General features: G+C 27.7%; 1 protein-coding gene and 1 long non-coding RNA gene across 5 annotated transcripts in view; one reads left to right on the forward strand and one right to left on the reverse strand.

Annotated features, from left to right (window-relative positions):
- Nucleotides 1-14,309, forward strand: part of LOC107997280 (uncharacterized) — a 28,695-nt gene that overhangs the window by 2,269 nt on the left and 12,117 nt on the right. The window lies entirely within an intron of this gene.
- On the reverse strand, nucleotides 8,892-12,981 carry LOC107997299 (uncharacterized). 2 transcript variants are annotated; one of them, XR_009831006.1, is made up of 4 exons: nucleotides 12,586-12,975; nucleotides 10,292-10,504; nucleotides 9,888-10,210; nucleotides 8,892-9,741 (listed from the first exon to the last, which is right to left on the reverse strand). It is a non-coding gene; the product is annotated as an uncharacterized LOC107997299 (long non-coding RNA). The 2 variants fall into 2 exon arrangements; XR_001765988.3 differs by having other exon boundaries at nucleotides 8,892-10,210; nucleotides 12,586-12,981.

Consider the following 14,309-nt stretch of genomic DNA (forward strand, 5'->3'; position numbering starts at 1 on the left):
TCATACAAAATAGTATTTGAAAGCGATGATCAATATAATTAGGAAATATAAGTTCTATTTATAAACAAATGTATAGGAATATAAACAAACGATAAAACGTGCTTGATAAGCCTCCGGTCGAGATTCTTTAAACAAACCTGATTAAAAAGAAACTCAATCCTAAGCAGGTTAAAATATTTGCTCTATTCTTCTCTTTTTTTGCTTGTCGATTCAATCTTTCAAATAGTCCATTTACCTGAACCAAGTCCCTTCGAAATGCGAAAGAATTTCATTGAGTTCCTGCGGATGATTCACAATGAGCCTCAAAATCTCGTATCCGTGTCTTTCATTTAGAATGTTTCTTTATAAGACTCAACGGTTTAAATTTTTTGATCGTTCTTCTTTAATAGATCATCCCTTAAATCGTAAATTTTCTTTAAATAAGTTATAAAAATTCCTTCACGATAAATTAAAATATCTTTTATATAAAATTTTAGAATAAAAAGTTCTAAAATTTGAAAATAAACACGAAGAAGAATTCTTCTTCTTCATTTTTTCAAATCTTACTTTATAAAGAATTCAATCTATAATTTTCATTCAAAGAATTGAGGATATTCGATCTTTCTATCATTCATTAACCATCAAATCCCTGAGCAGAAACGTATATTTCTGTATCAAAGGTCCAAAGAGAATTTTTTCCAGAGGTAATTACTATCTTCCGGGACATCGTCTTCTCTCGTAGATCCTCTCATTTTTTCTCCGTGATTCAATAACAGAAGAACAAGTCTCCCGATATGCTCGATCTTTCTGTGGTACGCTTCGAGATTAGAGGATACCGAAACGAGACACATTGCGGTCTCTCTTGGAATAAGAAATATTTTTTCTTACCCTCTTAATGGTCTTCGGTCGGTCCCTTTTTTATCCAGTCCTCGGAAGGTGTAAAATGGACCGAAGTAGAAAGATGAAATCCGTTTTATTTTATTTCCATAGCGAATCGAATAATGGATAAATGAAAAAAAGAATTGATATAATTTTCTTCAGCTATATCAGATTTTTTGTGATACGCGAATTAATGGAAAGATATATAAAATGTTAATGTTAATATCTTGATAATAGTAAAGAAAATGATTCAATTTCAAATAATGATAAGATCTGATTAAAAGTTAATTGAATCATTAGAATTTTTGCAAAATGATTTTTTTTCTTTTATATTGATTATTTTTAAAAGAATTAATTAATGTTAATAATAGCAAAAAATAAGATCTGAATAAAAATTATAAGTTATAAAATAAAAATTATATTTTCAATAAAATTTGAAAAGTCAATAAAATCTCGTATATAAATAAAATCTTGATTAAAGTCAAATGAAATGTTATACAAAGAGTTAAATATACCTTTATATTCATCGATTAGATTGTACTTATTAATCACAGTTCTCAAATGCATCGTAACATTGGGAAAGAAATGGAAGGACATAATTCTTGTCATAGTTCCCATCATTTTCGAACGATCTTATTTACCTGTATAATAGAGGTAGCATAAGGGAAGTCATCCATCATCGCTTTGGTGACAGCAGTGCTATCAAAATCTTTGCGATATGTACTTATGTATTTTCCCTTGTAGAGAACAATGCTTATATGCGTAGGCGTATCCATTAGAAATCATGGCAAAAGAGCGATATTACTACATTAGGAAAAACAATGAATTCCATCGAAAAGCTCGTTTTTGAAATAAACAAATCATTAAATTACAGAATTCGAATTTTTCAAATAAAATTTCTTTTTCAATATAATTTTTTTTCTTTTTCTCTTTTTTGATAATGAGCGATTATCTCATTATATCTACTCGGCTTTCTTCATTCACCTCGATGGTGAAAGTGGTATAGACGATAACGATCTACTTGTTATTTCGAGGATAGCAAAGGGCAGATGCACCATGAGCTTGTTCTCGGATCGATTGTCCATGAACGTGATTTTGATACGTTCAAAGTTTTTTAAAATTTCTTTCAAAGCAATTTTATCAAATAGATTTATATTTTACACTTTTCGTTTGTTTAAATCCATCAAATTTCCAAAGAAAATTCATCGAAGAAAATTCCCACAATTTATTTATTATTATATTTTCCATATTTTCATTTGTTTGAAATGAAAATTGTCATTAAAACAATTCTTGATTTATATATTTTAATTGATATGTTCATTTTAAAACAATATATCAAAATACTCCATTTCCAAAATAATTGTTTCACTTGCATCCTCAACTCATGCGATCTCACCAGCCAAACGACGAAAAAAAACACGGTCTTGAACTCTTGAACCATACTGTACCAATCAATTGATCGTGTCGATTATGCTTGTGCGCACGTGGCGTGGGTCGATGTTTTATGAAACACGATTGGTTAGGGTTCGAAAATTGTGCAGAGTGCTGTCGTAATTCATAAGAAACGTTAAATTTAGGAACATCGTGGGAGGCCGGATTATGATCCCCCTTCGAAGATGCGCGCGCCCTAAGTATCCTTTTCGCGGAGGGTCTCAGATCGTATCACGAATCTCTCTCAGACAGATGATCCTTGAAACCTTAAGGATATGTACTTACCAAAGGATATGGGAGGTCTCCTTATTCAAAAAATAATGCTTTATTATACCATTATCATTAATTTATTACGATTTTAAAAGAAAATATATTTTATTCGAAAAATTTGATAAAAGTCAAGAGAGATGAGAAAAACAACAAGATGATTCTTTTATTATATAATATTGCAAACATTTATTTCGTATCCTATTTTAAAATTTGATCCTGCTATTCAGATTTTTATATCTCGTTCTAACTTATATATTTTACTTTCCTTAAATTGAAAATATATTTTAACTGTGAAAAAATAAAAAATTGGAAGATTGAAAATTTCTTAAGGATTCTCTGAAATTTTTTTTCATTCCCCTTTATATTCTGAAAGTGTAATGCGGATCCGGAATGAATAATGTAATTGCGGATCGAAATATCAAAGGAAATCGAAAAAATGGTGAAACAAGAAAGTATTTTACATTTTACAATAGGGAAACATTGTAGGTGGTTGCCCGAGGGATAATATTCGAGGCGAGATTGTCTGCGAACTATCGAAGTATAATATTGCACGGTGTGTAGGCAGAATATAATTGATATGCAAATGTGTCTTTCAAGCTAGATACCAACGACGATGAAGTTAATACTATTCGTCGAAGAGTTTCGTTTCGTTCTGATTCCTACTTCAAATCCCGCTTATATTGTTTCAATGAATGATTTTTCTGTTCAATGATCTTTCGATAATTCTGGTTAATTATGAAGATCAAATTCATCTTTTGCACGAATTTTATTTTTCTTCATTTTTGATGAATATTTATTTAATTCGCATAATTATCGATTAATTATTCTCGATTCTCATCTCGTTCTAATTAAATTTGACTTTCTTAATTTGTATAAATTTTCTTTCTCAAATACAAGTGATAATAAGTCAATCAATTTTTAGCATTAATAATCTAATTAGATTATTAATATTTTCTAATTCCATTGAATCAACTTACCAATTATGAAGGAAATTCCATCCCTCTGTTTACATAATTTGTAGATTTTTCTCAAAAGACAAAGAAAATTTCTCATTCTGCCAAATTAAAATTTCAACTCTTTTCTTTTCTTGAATATCTCTCATTATTTGATTAAAAATTTCTACTATCTGAAATTTTTCAAAAGCTCCATATATTTAATGATGAAAAACAATTCTAGCATTATTGAATAATGATATACAAGTTCTAATATATAATCCTAACATTTTCGAAAACCTATAACGTAAAATTTTAATAAAACAAATAATCTTAAATTTCGTTAAAATTCAATTTACAACAATTAAATAAAATATGCAAAAATCCTATGAGATTCTGGTTAAAAAACTAGAATTACTAGGAAGGGTTGACTTTAATCCGGTGGAATCACATGCCAGATCGGCATATCCGATCCCGAACAAAAGAAAACAAAAAAAAAAAAGGAAAACACATTATTGTAAGATAACTGGTTCGAAACCACCTCTCGATTTCCAAAGATTGGCTCATTGTACCGGCCAGTGCATGGCTTTGGTTCCCTTTGTCTCTTCAATGGCTTCGATATTTCGCGTCGGATACGAAGCCCGCTACACCGTTTCCCACAGTTCGTTCCGTTCCGTTTTGCCAGGCAAATGTTCGATCATTCGGAAAATAACGAGAGATGTGGAGGAAGCAGGGCACGAGAGATATGCTCGCAGACATTCCTCACTGACCGCAACGATCCTCTCGAGTTAGCTGTGTTTTTTATCCGCAACGAAGAAATCGATTTGTCGTGGCACGCCACCCCTTCGAGGATTGAGATCCCGAGTTTCTTGTTTCCTCTTCCGCAGCTAGAATTTATCTATATTGGATGAAAATCTATTTTTTACTATTTTGTAATATATATAAATATATAATTATTAATTTTATAGAATGATGATATAATATTATCATTATATCAAAGAGAGATATAATAATATTAAAATAAACGTATAGAAAGAATTCTATAAAATTAAATTATAGTTTGAAATATTTGATGAATGGAGATAATTTCGTGAAAAGAATTTACTGTTAGTTATATTGGAAATTATAATTCGATGGGAACATTTGTTTTTTAATGTTTAATGGAATTTTTCATAGGGATGATAAGATTAAATCAATATTTTAATATTAGAAGCTTCATTAATAAAGTAAAATTCTTCTTTCTCGTTCTCTTCCCTTTTCTTCTTGAAAATTTGATCAACTTCGAATAATTCATTGGCCAAGGGAGATATAAAATTGCAGTTTCAAAGAAATATAGAAAGGGATACGAGACATATTTTAGTAGAATCAATTAAATATTTGAGTACCTTGAATTTCAGTACCTTTTGAATTAATTTTTTTAATGCCTTCGATTCGTACCATGAGAATTCTGTAAATCACCCTACTGAGACCGGAATCAACCCCTCAACAAATCGATAGAAACCTTTGCTTAAAAAAAGAACTGCATGCATCAACAGTGGTGCCATTATAATGAGCAGGTTTTGAGGGTAGTATATTACCCCATAGAAGTTTCGAGGGTAGCTTTGTAATTCGAAACAATGTGGTTATTACATTTAAAAAGATCGCTGATTATTTGAAAAACATAAAAAATTCACGAGGAGAAATTAAAATTAAAAGATTTTTTAAATTAAAAAAAGATCATATAGTGATAATATTTTATCAAATTCAAATCTTTATTCGTTTCTCTTTTTGTGAAATGATTTCTCTTTTTCTTTTAGATTACTAATAACTATTAATTAACGGTAAATATTAATTTTCGCAATGGAAAATAAAAAATACTAATTAATTTGATAATTAAGCGCATAACCATGAAACTATGATTAATACAATTTTAAATAATAGAGAGAAAAGATCTCAAAAAAAAGCGAGGAAACAAAGATTCTTCAGAGCAATAATTCATGCCCAGAATTGTTTGTTGTCGCGTGTTTTATTCACGCATAATGACCACGAACAAAATATCCCTTTGATTAAAAGGGACATAGTTGGCCAGGTGCCTTCTGGTTCTCGTGTCACGCGCCTTCGTTATGCATACCTTTCTCCTTTCGTTCATCGGAAGGATTGAATGTCCACGGTGTGGTGACGAGGGTGCGCAAGAATAGCGAAGGATTCGGAAGTAGGTGGTGGAAGTTGAGGGCAGATGTTTCATTCCATCGAGAATTATCGTGGAATTTTTTTACTCCTTTTACATCCATTACACATCGTACACGCGCCCTTTATTATTAGAAGCCAGACAAAGTTTCTTCTTCCTCTTCCTTCCTTCCTTTCTTCCTTTCTTACCCTTCTTCTTTTCTTCCCTTTTTTATCGTTCGAGTTCCGACAAAGTAGAAGCCGCTTTCGCAGCAGCTTGCAATTTCTATCGAGGAATTCTTTGGGGAAGTTTTTTTGCGAGCTAGGCCATTCTTATGGAACACGCAAATATCTTTGTTGTATCTTGAACAATTTCTTATAAGAGAGTTCAAATTATTCGTAAATTACTTAACTGAATATTATTGTTTGTTTGTAATTCTTTTTTTATTTCGTGAATAATATGCAAATTTGTATATTTTGAAATACACGCGTGATGAATGGAATTTGCATTTAATTTTAAGTTCTAATGAGAATAAGAACAAATAACTCTTCGGAACTTTTTATATGAGAATTCAGTTTTTGAAGAATTTCTTGCAAGAAATACGAATATATATATATTAATTAATTCAATCTGAAAATTTCTAAAAATTTCTATAAATGTCTGAATAATATACATAATCGATTTCTATTAGTTTGAAAAGCAAAGTGGATTAGCATGAAAAGAATATACTGTTATGTGATTACTTGGAGAACTGTTAATAATAAAAAAAAAGAATGATTTGTCCCAGTTGCATGATCCTTCCTGTTCAAGTATCCGTGTTTATTTCGTGTTTCCACTTTAATGACACATGTACACGCAACACGAACACTGAAAGTTCGGCACGAGCTATGGTGAGAGACTGGTTTTCATGGCTCACGATTCTGGACAATGCACAAGCATATATGCATGCGAACTTACGCACGGGATGCATTACGAACATAAGTGGCGCGTACTTGCAATCTTCCTTTGACAATTTTTGAATGCGTGATGCTTTCATACACGATATTCGTTGAAAAGATTATATTTCTTCCAGTTTCTCAATTATTGCTTAATTATTACTTAATTCGCAATCGCAATCGAGTTTTATTGGCGTTTAAATTAAAAAAAAAAAAATTAAATTCAAATAAAAAAATAAGAAAATTCTATGGAAGCAATTCTTGACGCAATAGTGCATCAAAATATAATCGACGAATATATTTCGTAATAGTTGTAAAATTTAAATTTAATAATTTTTTTCAAACTTAATAATTTTTTTAAAATAAAGAAACCAGAAAAAAAGAAAATGTTATCGAAAATAATTAAAAAATATTTATATATCCACATTTTAAATTAAAGTAATTCTGATTTATATTATATATAGATATGTGAGGGTTTTTTCTTTTCATAAGACAATATGAGAAATAATTTGTCGATTTACTTTCTGCATTCGTAACATGACAGAAATTGGATGTTACGGTAAAGTGACTCCACGTGAAACCTTAATAACTATCCGAGATCCCTAGCAGACCAAAACCATGACCCGTAACCGGATAGATGTTATAATAAATGGTACACTGAGTAAGTAAAGTTAGGACCGCTAAAGGTCTTCTTTACATACGAGTAACGGAGCATACATATTTCAAACGTGGGTCGCAAAAGGATTGATTAGATTAGAGCAAGAAACTTGTCCATTTATGTATAACCTCGTGCAAAAGTTTTAAAAACTACTAATTAACGTAACGTTAATGAATAATGTAATATTTTGTTTTTATTTTTAAACGCAGAATTAATTATTAAATCATCAAAAATTTATTATTCAATAAATAGAATTATGTTATTCTATTTTATTCACAAAATACATTCTGCCTGTTCTTTATAATAAAATTTCGTTTCATCCGTTTATTAACGATACATAAAAATGTCGAGAAATCTTCTGCAAAATTTCAACATAAGTGTAAGAAAAATACAAGTATACATTGCAACAATAAGGTAAAAACATCTTTCTTCATATTAGTTTCCCAGATTATTCTTATTTATACAGAACAATGACAATGGGATACGATATTTTGTAACAAAGCATTAATGACCGAAATTCCTCTTATCCTCGGTCGAAAGAACTCGAAAATTATCACTGATGATGGAGAACGATGTAGTAAGAAAAAGAAGATTGGTCCCTAGAAAAATGCGAATGATGGAAGAATAGAGAATTTTTTTCAATTGAATTATTCTTTTCAGATTTTTTTTTTATATCAAATGATGTATTTAGAGTTCTTTTAGAATTCTCAGACGTTGGAGCTCTAATAAAGATTAGAAATTATAGAATTTTCAAGTTATATAATTTTTTTTTTAGAAAATTAAAAAAATTTTATGAATACATTATTTTTTTTATTTCATGCTTTTTAATCTTTTTTTTCCTTTCTTTTTTTCTTCTTTTCTACAAGTAATATCATTTAGATTCATATAATTCCTTAATGGTTCTAATAATTCTTAATTAAATAAATATATGTAATACATGTTTCCTTTTTTCTCATATTAAATATATTTTTCGTTCCCAATTATCACATAATATAATGTAATGTGTAAATTCTTCATCATAATATCTGACATGATTAGATCTTATAAGACATCTTATCAAATTTAATAAGCAATTAAATTGTTACATTGCCATACTTTACAATAATATCAAAATAAATTTCTTATTAATTAATTCATTATTTCCTAATAATGCAATTTTTTAAATTTTCTTATCTTATATAGTTGCAAGTTATTTAAATGTTGCAAAAAGAGATCGCAATTTAAAAAAGATTGGAAAATTCTCGATATCTCGATGATTTCGTGTCATTCGTATTTCTAAATCGAATCTCGAAAAGAGTAATTCCATGGCGATACAGAGATCCATCTTACAGAGAAGAGAAGACGCTTTGGAAAAAGCGGATCGAGGCTGTCGAGGTCGTCACACTCTCTGCCCAGTGCAACAATGACCATCAGAAAGAGTAGACCGGAAGTCTCTTGTAATCCGCGGATGCCTGAGCTAGGCTAGAATAGGACAGGCTAGACGAGTGTCTTGACGCGGATTATATTTATCCGGTATATAGCTATCATGAGAATACATTCGAGTCGTGAGAATATTACTTGAACAATGCGTGTCCAGTTATAATGTGGATTTCTTATAATACGTAAATCTCATGAAACAAAGAATGAAAAAAATTTAATAATTCTATTAAAAAAAAAAAAAATAGAAAATATATAAAATATTTAATAAATTCAATAAATGATATAAATGAATTTTTTTTACAATTAATTTTTTTTCAAAACATCTTTCTGTATTTTCTGTGTTATTAATTTTTTTAATTTTTTAGATTAGAACATTAGATTAAATTAGATTAGAACAATTCTATTCTCATTCGTGTTGCATCTCTTAGTGCAAACTTCCAACGATGTCGTGTAGCTTTTATCTATATCTTTGCCTAAAAAGGAATCTCCTTTGTATCGAACGAGACTACTATGTTTTTTTTCCTTTTTCTTCCTTCTCAAACACTCATGAATACATAATCGACTGTGAGAAGTCGAACTGGAGGTTCAACAGGGCGCGGCACCTGTACCCTGCCGTCCTTTTCTTGGATCCCTTCTTTTTCTCTTTCCTCCTGCCGAGAATTTCTTCGTATTCGCACGTATTCCCGTTTCCACGCACGATTCATTGATAATTTTCAGGTCAGTGTATTCGATTCCGCCGTGTAGATTATCATGGTCTCGTTAACCTGCGAAATCCCTTTGGTATTTCATAGGCGGAGGTGGAAGAAACGGTGAAACGTGGCATACTCGAAGGATGTTTATGAGTCACTTGGAATATTTATATGGTAATTTCTCTTTTAACGATTATTTCCACTGTGATTAGTCAGACGGGTTTCCTCTTTGGCAATATAGATTTGTGTGAAATAGAATAATTGTTGATTTATATTATATTATTATGTGATTGGATCATTCATAGATTTTTTCGTTTGGAAAGTTTTTAACGGAAGAGATTATAATTTTTTGGTAATCGATAGATATATAAGTTATTGAACTAGAATTGAGATTCGGTTTTATCTAAAATCAAATAATTTGATTAAATTCTGAAAATTAAAAAACGATTAAAAAGTTTTTAGAATTTCGATAAGATAAAAATGTTATTTTTAATTTTTTAAAAATTATAATAATTTTCCAATTTTTCTCAAATTTAAAAATAAGTATACTTATGAATAAAAATTAGATGTCTTATTTTTCAGAAAAATCTCTTTCAAATAATTTCTTCAAGCTCTTTATATTCGTTCTAAGATTCTCTAAGCTATCTGATAGATAATGTGTTTTATAAGATGTCCATAAAGTATCTACGAAACATGATCCTTGTTTTCATTGACATATATATTTTTGTATTCCTATTGTCAAAGAATTAGCGGATGTTCGTTCCATTCGTTTGTTCAAGACTTCATTCATTATCTTATCAATCAGATTGAAAGTTCTCAGAAGTTCAACATTCGCTTCCAATACTTTTATCTATTACAAACAGTAATCTGTTCTGCATCAGAAGATGCGATGAATTGCATTTTTCTTATTTAATAATAAGATATAATAACATAATATAATTATATATATATACCTTATCTTTAAGTAAAAAGTCTCATTTACAAGAAAAACAAAATTTCGATAATAATATGTTTTTATAATATGTATGGAAGTTTTAATATATATGTTCAATAAGAAAGATACCAAGACAATGTTGTCACATAATCTTTTAATAATTATCCTTTGTAAGAAGTTATTTCTTTTAATTATAAATAATAATATTCTTTCTTGTCCCAGTTTTTTAAACCTGCAATTTGAGGCAAATTTATGGTAAATTACAAATGCGAACTGCAATTATCTTCATATTGTTTCCAAAGTATCACAGAGTTCAACGATCATTATAACAGAATATAATAGAATATTTCAAATAAAACATTCTAACCTATAAATATCTCTATATACATTCTTAAAAATTTAAACATTTCATGGGCAAAATATATCTCTTCTCACGAATATGCTATTTGGAAATAAGACTTACTTAAAACAAAATAAATTGTTTTTATATAAAATTATAGATTCATAAAGTTTTCAAAGGATTCCATAAAAAGTTGAACGATCTCTAGCACAAGGTCATTCAACTAATGTCTCCTTTCTCGCTTGAGAATTAGCGGCACGCATGTAACTTGTGTTTTGACGCGGCTGATTTTAATAGTTGATTGTGTCTATCGAGATTTGCAGTTCCAATTAACATCTCTAAATATAACTAACGGCAGTTAAGTAATCGCAGCTGTGAATTGTTGAATCGTTAAGACGCATATTAAAGATCGACTATATAAGAACAAGAAACATTTTGAAAGTTGTAGTTGAGAGGCAGGAAGTGAGATATCTATTAATATTTCAAAACGATCCATCTCATTTAATAAAAATCGAGTCACTAATTGCATTTCTTCTATTTTTTTACTTAATTACATCAATTAGTTTAATTTTTTTTCATTGTCATTTTATATGTAAATATAGGTTATGTCAAGATTAATATTAACACTTTAATGAAAATATTTATATTTTATTTTATTTTTCTCTTAAGATTATATATTTTATATATATATATATATAAAATCCAATAATCTTTTCAGAAATCAAAATAATCATTGTATGTTTTATTTTAAAATTTAAATATTGATGCTAAAATATATGATTAAATTGATTATTTAATTTCAAATGATTTCTAATAACATTAATTAGTTTAATTTCTCAATATAGTATGTGTATGTTACATATCATATCTTATATAAAATAAATTTCATTTATTAATTTATAATATAATAATAAATATTTGCTAATTAATTAATAATAATATTTTGAATAATTAATAATAATATTTTGAATAATTTTGTCTTTTATTTAAATATTGATATAAATTCAATTAAATAATAGAAAGAACAATTATATAATATTCATAATATAAAATTATATAATAAAAATATATATAAAATTAATAAAAAAATTTTTTCTGAAAAATTTTGCCATAAATCTCTTTTATTCAAGTTATAAAGTAATAAATATTGCTTTATTCACAAATCAAAAACTAATATTTGTATAATTTTTGTAAAATCAAAAGACGGATTAAGTATATTAACAGAATTTAGATATTAGAAGGAAAAATTCTTTTATTCTATTCATTTTTCTGAACACATTCTGGAATTGTCATAAAATGAAGATTCCAATTATGAAATATAGATTCCGCCACTATTTCCGTGGGCGTTAGAATTCTATTGTATCGAATATATATATTCCTTTGTGTCTGGACGATTATTCACCAAGGGACACGACAATCGTTCCAAAAAAAGAACGCGATAGATCGAAAGATATCCGTTCCTTTACCTCAGAACAACGATTCCTAGTCACCTCAGTTTTTTATACCACATATACAAAAAATATATGAATTTTGAGGTTATCCTCACGAAAATTATCACAAATCAAAGATTGGATCCTGAATTATAATGGAATGAGAATCGATTTTTAATAAAATTATTTTGAAATTTAGAATTTGAAAAAAAATTGAAATATTTTTAAAAAATACAAATTATAAAAATAAAATCAAGAAAAAAATAATATATATAAATTTCACCAAAATCATATATACATCAACTATTAAATATTATTAGTTATTATGTATGTATCATGTATGTGTCATCAAAATCTTAAGATATTTTACTGATATATTTTAACAATATATGTATTGTAACAATATATTTTTCATTCTAACAATAATAAAAAAAATATATTTTAAATATCTTTAATTAATAATTATTAAAATTTTCTTAAATTTAAAAAAAATATAATTATAATTTTAGAATAAATTAGCTGCTATATCTTCAGCTAACATACCTTCAAATATTTCGATGATTCCATCGTGTTCGAACTGGAGCCAATGTTTCGGACATATGTCGAATATCGGCCGGATATTCTTTAACAATGTTCTCCTGCATTTTTGATGCTTCTTTCCTCTTTATTCTCACAGGCTTCTATCTACTGCGATCTCAGGCTTTTTCTGCCTCCTGTCAGTGCGTTGAGTCACATGGCATTTTGACTGCCTCTTTCGACGACAACCAGGTGCGACCACGTGTCACGACATTTTAACGACGAGACAGATGGACTTTAAATATTCGACTTTTCATTGCATCATTTTTTCGTTTTTCGTTTTTCATGTGAATTTATCCGTTTTTACACTTGAATGATTCGGGAAAAAATATATAAGGTTTTAACAAATTTTAAAAATGTTTTTAAATACTCAAAACGAGATTTTAAATTGAGATTTTAAAATCTTATCGACATTTTAATAATATAATATAATTATTATATATAATTTTATATAATAATATAATATAATTATTATATAATTTTAAATATTATTAAAAATATAATTTTAATTCTGTTCTTTCCGAAAATATGTATTTTAAAAAATAATATAAAATAATGAATTTTTGATAATTAACTGTTCTGAAATTATTATTTAAAAGAAAGTAAAAATTATTCAAAAGAAGAAAATGATAAAACTTTCTCAAATATTTCAATTTGGCAATAAAATAAAATTTAATAAGTGATATCAGTGCATCAAATTCAAATTTCGAAATTTTTATTTATAAATTTTTATTTATACATTTAACTTAAAAAAAATTTATATAATCAAAAACATTAACAAAAGAAGTAGATATCGAATAAAATCCAATCGAATAAACATACAAATCGAAAATTCGATCAATCGAAAATTAGCATGATCGACAATTTATACGATAATTATTGTATTATCAAAATGCGATTGCATTTAATGTAATTTCAATTATGTCAAATGTACACGTATATCATATAATCTTCATCGAGTGGAAATTAACGTGTAATAACGTGATGTCGTAAAATTTCATGCTGGGTGGTCCGGGAAGCTTGGATGGAGAAAAGTTTGAAGTGTGTTATTATGTCGAAATAAATTTAGGTTAACTACCCTGTCGTGCAGCTTCTCTGTGCAATTTCAAAATTATTTGTGAATTCGTCTTCATTTCGATTTTCACTCTTATTTTTTTATTAAAATATATTTATGTTAATATTAGTGAAGAATAAAAAAAAATTGGAATAAAAACTTAGAAATAAATTCTTATAACTTTGAAATAGATAAAATAAAAATTAAAATGAAATTGAGTTTAAATGATAGTATTCATCAATAATTTAAAAAAAAAATAAAATACAAAAAAATAGTTATTTTAAATATAGTTACTTCATATTTAGCTATATTATTATTTATATTGTAAGCTATCCTAACCTAATTCTGCGCAAAATATAAGTGCTTAAATATTGTTTCTAGCATTATCGCTAATATTTTTTAATTAATAGGTATGTATTTTTAAATAATATCAGAAAATATACGAATCGATAAAAATTTCATATTGCCACAAGATGAAAGTTTAAGTACATTATATTATTGGTATATTATTTCAATAAAAATGATAAGTTTCGTTGTGATTAAGATGAATAAAATGATATTGGCATGTTTGAAATTTTTTTTGAAATTTTGAACTTTTTTGAATGTTCAACGAATTCTTCATCAATTTGTCAAGTTT

The sequence above is a fragment of the Apis cerana genome, linkage group LG8 (genome assembly GCF_029169275.1).
Source record: "Apis cerana isolate GH-2021 linkage group LG8, AcerK_1.0, whole genome shotgun sequence".
NCBI classification, from domain to species: Eukaryota; Metazoa; Arthropoda; class Insecta; order Hymenoptera; family Apidae; genus Apis; species Apis cerana.